The sequence below is a fragment of the Cryptomeria japonica genome, chromosome 10 (assembly GCF_030272615.1).
Source record: "Cryptomeria japonica chromosome 10, Sugi_1.0, whole genome shotgun sequence".
NCBI classification, from domain to species: Eukaryota; Viridiplantae; Streptophyta; class Pinopsida; order Cupressales; family Cupressaceae; genus Cryptomeria; species Cryptomeria japonica.
The window spans coordinates 589,215,525-589,223,470 of NC_081414.1; the positions used below are offsets into that span (position 1 = coordinate 589,215,525).

General features: G+C 32.5%; 1 long non-coding RNA gene across 1 annotated transcript; it reads left to right on the forward strand.

Annotated features, from left to right (window-relative positions):
- The first annotated feature begins 551 nt into the window (after positions 1-551).
- LOC131859547 (uncharacterized) lies at positions 552-7,504 on the forward strand. The gene is made up of 3 exons (XR_009359230.1): positions 552-1,220; positions 4,869-4,923; positions 6,943-7,504. It is a non-coding gene; the product is annotated as an uncharacterized LOC131859547 (long non-coding RNA).
- Positions 7,505-7,946: the final 442 nt, after the last annotated feature.

Consider the following 7,946-nt stretch of genomic DNA (forward strand, 5'->3'; position numbering starts at 1 on the left):
TATGACTAATATTATCGATCCAAATATAAAAATTTTTCTAACAAAACTCGCCCTCTACAAAAATTTCAAAAACATCAAAAAGAAATATTGTGAAATTAAACACTAATGTCTGCCATTATCTCAATTTGAGGTCTCATTGTATTGACAAGCATATTGTCAAAAGTGGCCCAGAATGAAAAGAAACCTGTTAGCTACTAAAAAGTAAATATGGCCACCATAATTGTTGTAACATTGGATCTTCCCTGTTACTGCATATAATGATTGTTTTTTAATTTGTTTTCACACATTGACAGCCACTCCATCTCCAGCCATTACCTACACCTGTAAGAAGCTCCTTCAAAGATAAATCACAAAAATCTGTCTTCTTTTAATTATTGCGTATCACTCTGACATGTAAAAGCAATTGGTGAAATGACGTCTCTCACCCACCGTCAACTTCAACCTTTAAAAATATCCCTTTTAGGTTCTTTTTTGAAAGGATTTCTAATAATGGAGGATTTCTGATTATTTAATTTTGAGTTATTCCTATTTTTCAAAGAAAGGGGGCCAAAAAGAAAGGGACCCGGTTTTATACGGAGCACGTGGAAGATCTACGGTGAATCTTCAAAGGACAGATCCAGAAATCATATTATCTTCTGAATCCCTCCCTAGCCTACTGACCAGACAAAAAACTTTAGGCCAATTAGGCCTATGAGCCTATTTATAATGTGAATATTTTCACTTTTCAGACCTAAAATCCCCTCATTTAGACTGCACAGAAATGGGGTTTTCTGTATCTTTTTTCATTTATGGGTAGAGTCTTGTCTCTCGTTGTTCATTCTTTTTCCTTTTGTAGTTATCAATGTTTCTGAATTGGGTTAGTACAGGAATGGGATGCGTGGGAAAGACTCAACCTCTATAGCAGTAGTAATAATGTAGCTGAGTGTTTGCAATTTGTCTCTATTCAGCCTCCCCTGGTTTGAATGGGGGAAAGAAAATGTTAATTTCTGAATGTTTGCATAAGAGAATAAAATCACAAAAGTTGTGAGAGGCAATCAAATGTTGAAATTGGCAAGGACTGCAACAAATGTTGAAGGAAATAAGTGGAGGCAACTCTTAGTGTTCCTTCACGCTTGGAGAGGTTGATTTATATGAAATGGGCAAAGGCAGAAGTTGGCATTCAAGTGTCAGTAAATGCTACAAGTCCATTTATCTGTGTTTTCAACATTATGGAATAATATGTAAGTATACATTTTGGGCTTTCTTTTTATCAATGTAAGCAAAGAAGTTATTTCTTTTCTGTATATTGCAGAGGAATGCAAATGAGTTAAGGAAAGAGGGTCTCATTATTCTTAGATATTGAATGATCTTCCCTTTAAAATTTTTTATAAATTTTCGGAATTTTATAAATTTTCATTATACATTCCGATTGGTGTTTATTTTGGAAATTTTTTTCTTTAGAGAGTTCAGTTCAATGATTTGGAGTTTAGCTTTTTACAAGGTGAGTCTCCTTATAGGTTCCCAATTCATGTGCAACGGACCTTCATCCACATTATGGGCAAATCAGGAATTGAACCCACAACCTGAATTACCTAGAGGGACAGCCTAGGCTGAGTAAGCTAATCATTAAGCCACTCTATAGCAAACTGATTGAATTTAGTAATAAATGAACTTGATTTTCAGCAATAGAACTGAGATTGAATGTTATCACAAGCTTAAATGAGGAAAATAAAAGTTTGGGGAAGATGATTCAGTAGTTGAGCACTTATGCCTCTCAAAATTCTGTGGCAATTTTAAATTACTTCCAATTTTTTACAGCAGCTTACTAGATAAGTCCCCTGTTTATAACTAATGTTTCAGGTCCACATCAGCATGTCTTTTTATTGAGGTGTCCAAAAAACTCCCCCAAAACGACTGTTGCTTACTAAGTCATATTTTATTGATGTGTTGATGTGGCATCACATGATTTGTTGCTTTTTAGATCTAAGTAATTGATCTCCATACATTTTGAGATTCTTTTGTCAATGTAAGAAAAGAAGTTCTTATTTCTTTTGTGTATATTACAGAGGAATGCAAATGACTTAATGAAATAGGGTGTCATTATTCTTATACATGAATGATCTCCCCTTGCCGCTTAAATTTCTTTCTAAACTTTCATTACACATTTGGATTGGTGTTTGTCTTGGAAATTAATTTATTTATTTTTATCAAAAGGAATTGAGAGTTTAGTCCAGTGACTTGAGGCTTAGTTCTTTACAGAGTGAACCTCTCTATAAGCTCTTGATTGATCTGCAATGTACCCTCATCGACACAGACCCGTGACCTGAGCTATCTAAAGCGTCAATTAAGGGCAAGTAAGCTAATCATCAAGTCATTGGTTAGATGATTGAATGAGTTAAGTAATAAATGAATTTGATTTTCAGTAACAGAACTGAGATTGAATGTTATCATAAACTCAAATGAGGAAAAGAAAAGTTTAGGGAGGATGATTTAGTAGTTGAGCACTCTTGCCTCTCAAAAGTCTATGTGACAATTTTAAATCACTCCCAAATGTTTACAGCAGCTTGCTTGGTAAGTCCCCTGTAATTTGTTCATTTCAAAATTTGATGAAAATAATTATGATTGTCAAAGTGACAAATCGATATTTCTTTTGACAAGAACATATTTATGGTGAATTATATATGATGGACCTCTCTTGTAGCTAATGACAGAATAGATAAGGAGGCTAAGAAAAAGAACTTTATGATATTATTTCATATTCAGATAGTTTTTTATAAGCTATGAATACTTAAAGATTCTATAAGACAATGATCAAGACAAAGTTGTTAAGTTGTGAAACTTGAGAAAATATGTGAAAATTTAAAGATGCGTGAAGCTAAAAGTATGGATGATTATTATGTAAGAGTAAAGGACAATAAAATGACTACTTTTGGAGAACTTATGACAAAAAGGTAGTACTTGAAATGGAATTGAGGTCTTAACACCAAGTTAGAATCATTTTGCACTAATTATAGAGGAAAGTAAAGGTTTGACCACTCTTGAATTTGATCATTTAGTCGGATTTCTTACGGCTTGTGAAGAAAGATTGAGATGTACATTTGGAGAAAGGGACAAGATTTTTTTTTTTGAAAACAGTAAATTACAAAGAATAAATGTGCTAGCAATCAAGGGCAAGGAAAATAGATGAATAATAATAATTACTCAAGAGGAAATAGAGAAAAAGTAGAGACATATTTGATAAGAGAATTATTCAATGTTATCATCATAACATACATGGTTACTTTAAAAGGGAATGTTAGTTAAAATTTGTTAGTGAAAGAGGAAGTGCTAATTATGCTCATGAGGATGAGGGAAGTTCTCCAAGTAATTTATATTTATCTTATCACATAGCTGAAATAATGAATTAAAGAGGTTTGGTAGTTGGATTCAGGTTGTCTTAACCACATGTCTGTGAATGATGATTTTTTTTCTACAATAGATGAAAATTCCAAATCCAAGGTCAAACCTAGTGATGTAAAAAACCTTGAGGTTGCAACAAAAGGAGCTATGGAAGTGAATAATAAAGAAGGTATGAAATGTTGAAACATAATTTATTGAATATTGGATAATTGTGAGAAAAAAATTACAAAGTGATGTATGACACTAAATAAGTTATAATCTATGATAAGAATCAAGGTAGTAAAGTTGTTACAATTATGCATATTTCAAAGAATATGGTGTGTCCATTCAAGTTTGGAGAACATAGCAACAATCTTGGAAATATACCACATGAAGACAAAAGTTGGTTGTGCCATCTCAAATTTGGAAACTTCAATTTCATGGTTAGAAGCCACAGACATAAAAAATAATTAATTCAGGTTTTCCTATAGTTGAGGACCACAAGGAGGACTCTAAATGATGTGTGAATGCAAACATGCAAGACAGAAAATTTCAAAAGATAGTGCAAGGAGGGCCTATTTTCCATGTCACCTAGTTCATTTCAATATTTGTGAACTTATAAAAAAATAAAAGTTTGGATAATTTATCATATTTCATTATTTTTATTAATGATTATGCATGAAAGTGCTAAATTTATTTTTGAAAAACCAAAGATGAAGGATCTTATACATTAAAAGGTTTAAAGTCTTCACATAGAGAATGAAAGTGGTTGCATAAAAATATGCTTAACAACTGATTGTGGAGAAAAAATTTGTTTAAGAACTTTCAAAGATTATTATGATTTTAATAGCATCAAAAGATAGCTCACCATTGCTTACACATTGAAGGAAGAATCACACAATACTTAAAATGACAAGGAGTATGTTACAAACAAAGGGGTTGAGAAATCTTTTTTGGGTTGATTAGTTGCTATGACAATGAACATTTTCAATCAGAATCCCATGAGTGCACTTGACAATATGACTCCTTATGAAGCTTGGTATGAGAATAAGTCAAATGTTTCATCATTTAATATTTGTCAAACAAAGTAGTTCATCAATGTGAGGATGAAATTTTTAGTTGTCAAACAAAGTAGTTCATCAAAGTGAGGATGAATTTGTTAGTGGTCAAACAAAGTATATATTAGTATATAATATATATGTTGAAGAAATTTGGTATGATTGATTGTAAACTTGTCTCCACTCCAACCAGCGATGGAGGTTTGTTATATAGAGAAGATGGTGCTAAAATAATTTGTTAGTGGTCAAACAAAGTATATAATATATATGTTGGATAAATTTGGTATGATCGATTGTAAACTTGTCTCCATTCCAACTAGTGATGGAGATTTGTTATATGGAGAAGACGGTGCTAAAACAGTTGATGAGACAACTCAGAAAATATTGTTAGGAGTATAATGTTTCTAATTGACTCAAGATCATATGTTAATTATTCAGTTTCTTTTGTTTCAGGGAATATGATTGAGCCATGCAAAACTTATATGAAGGTAGTCAAGGGGATATTGAGGTATGTTGAAGGTACTACAAATTTTGGTATTCATTAGTATGCCTTAAAAGATTTGAACTTGTTTGTTTTAGTGATTTTGATAAAGGGGATAAATTATATGATTGGAAGTTCACATCAAATAGGGGAAGTGTACTATTAGCCATTAAAACTAACTTCGTGCACCCATAGATCCTAAATGGCACATCAGATTTTGACGATTTTTTTTCTTTTTGTTGTCTTTGCATGCGACTTAACTGTTTATAGGTATTGTTTTGCATTCTGGGTAGCACGGGGGCTTCACTTAGTGAGCCTAGGTTATATCACGTGCGTTCATGACATACTAAAGAATCCTCTTGTTTTCATAAAATGTTGCCCTAAACTCCTTTTTTGTCACCCCTTACCACTACACAACCTGAATTAAAAGCCCCCCTACTTTGACCAAATATTGTATTTTTTCATAGCTCGAATAATAAACCCCCCTATTTTCATCGATAGACAATATATTGTACCCTCATTTTTGGGATATTAAATCCCCCAATATGAATGCACGTGATATAATATTGCCTAACCAGTGAAGCCCCTCTACTGGGTAGTAACTATGCATGTCATGAGATCCGTTATCTGTGCAAGGGTAAAAAATTACACTTTTCAAAGTGTCACCCGATACCTGTTTAAAGATGCAATATTTATGCACAAATGCCCCAATAGTCGTGTGCTATGGGTACCAATAAAAGTGCACAAATGGGCCAATTATGGTCCAAAAAAGCTAAAATATGAGCAGCTATTGGTACATGTGTAATTTATTATGAGCTTTTAGTTATTTAGTTTTTGGTTTTTTTTTAAGTTAGTGGTTGGGGGGTTGGGTGTGCAAGCAGCCAATGGTTATTGGAACATGGACAGTAACTGGTGCTCTTTCCCTAATTGTTTATAATTTGGATCAGGCTCTGTTACATGAAAGTTAAGGAGGCAAAGTTCAGTTGCTTTTTCATTTACAAAAGTAGAGTATATTGCAATCGCATCTGTAGTTACACAAAAATAATCGATTTAAAAGTTCTAGAAAAAATTGGGAAGAAACATATTTAGTCTAAAATAATTTTCTGTTATAACATGAATGCAATTAAGGTAGTCAAGAATCTTGTTGAGTATAATAAGACAGCATTTCGATTTGAAATATCATTTCATCTTAAATTTTATTTTAAAAAAAGAAGTAAAATTGAGATATATAAATGTACTCAGAACACCTTTCAGATATTTTTACTAAAGTAATTGCGAAGGTTCAAATTTAAAACACCAATATTATCTTGTGAGTTCACATAGTATCAAGAGGACGTATGTTGAATAATTGATGCTGATCATGCACAGGTCGCTAGCAGCTACATGTTTAACAAATTGTTATTTTTAAGAGTAATTTATTTTTAAAAATTAATATATATGAGCTGTTTAATAAATGCATATTAAATGCAAGTCGCCTCAGTTTGATTAAGTTTGAAGCATGCTAGATATTTAAAATCTTGACCGTATAACATCTATAAAACAGGCGCTCATTTTATTATTTTGGAGAGAGAAGACAATTAAACATTGAAAAAGTCTGCAATTTCAGAAATAATTCAGAATTTTCAGGTTGTGCTGACAGCTGGGTTCTGGCATTTTCTTTCGACTGTTGTATGTTTCTTTTATGGCTGTAAGGAATTTAATTTCTATGAATAATATGTGTACTGAAGTGGTTTTTCTTCTGCTGTAAACCTTTTTATCTGCAGACACTATATGAAATTCTTAATGCATGATTCTTGTCCCTCGATTTGAAATATTTTAGTGCTTACGACAACAGGAAACAGTCAAATCCCAGAAATGTCTTCTAAATACAAGAGATTCTTTATGTCCAATCTGACTTTGTAGACAATGTTAGCAGATGTTTTTCTTAGTATTTCTGTAACCTACTATATACAGTCTGTTTCTTCTAAATTTTTACAAGTTAGGTATTTTGGTCGGTCAGCATTAGCAATCATAACTATAATATGTTCCCTTGTTCAAGAAGTGCAGGAACTGTTGGTATGTCGATGTCTGCGCTTTCAAAGTATAGGGTTTCTAATTCTGTGCAACAGAAGCATTGCAGGGTTCATTGTTTTAGTGTGTTCTGAATTTTGAAGGGTACCTTGACTAAATCAAATTAGTGTTTTATTTCTCTGCAGATGGCCGCTTCCATATTATTGATATATAAATATTCTATCTTCCTCCAAATGGAAGCTCTCTCATATGACATCAATTATTTTGACTGCAGATAGTCTTATTTCCTATCCAAGGATTTCAATTAAAGAAAAAGAAAAATAAGGGTGTAAAGGTGGGAAAGTATTTGTTGTCAATACACCTAGGCTAAACAAGGCTTAACTGCATATGTTGGTTAATAAGATGAAGTGCATACATAGGCTGGCATCAATGTGTTCCGGCTCCTCATTTTGTACTTGCTTTTAACCTGCCCATCCAGCTTCGTTCAACAAATGTTTACCTGTGTTAAAATTTCTTTCAAACTACATTTCGAGAGCCATTTTTGTAGTACATCAATCTCTTTTTTCATTGTAATAGCTTCAAATTTATTGTTTCTTGATGTGTTTGTTTTCATTTAGTCCAAGAAAATGCTATTTATAAATTGATCAGGATACTCTTGTGGACGTTTGATAGCCCATAGACTGAAATTGATGGTAGTCCAATATTTACCAGATTTTTTCCAAAATACTAGGGATCTGAACACCACTGGAATTATTTAAATTTATTAATTAAAATGAACTCAGACTACTGTGTATTGCACTGAAATCCATTTGAACATGATAGGATAAAGTCAAGTTTGAAGCCCTATGTGGTAGGAAGTAATCTTAGACATGGAAGATACCATCCCACTAGACATTGCAGCATTTATAAAAGACAAATAATTAAGATGTAATTTTCAACTGCTGACAAAATATAATATTTTGATCAACTTCTTTGAGACTGGGTTTATACCTGAGTTGCCTAGTGAGAATGCAATTATTTTGTGTCTTGGTCCATTTGGA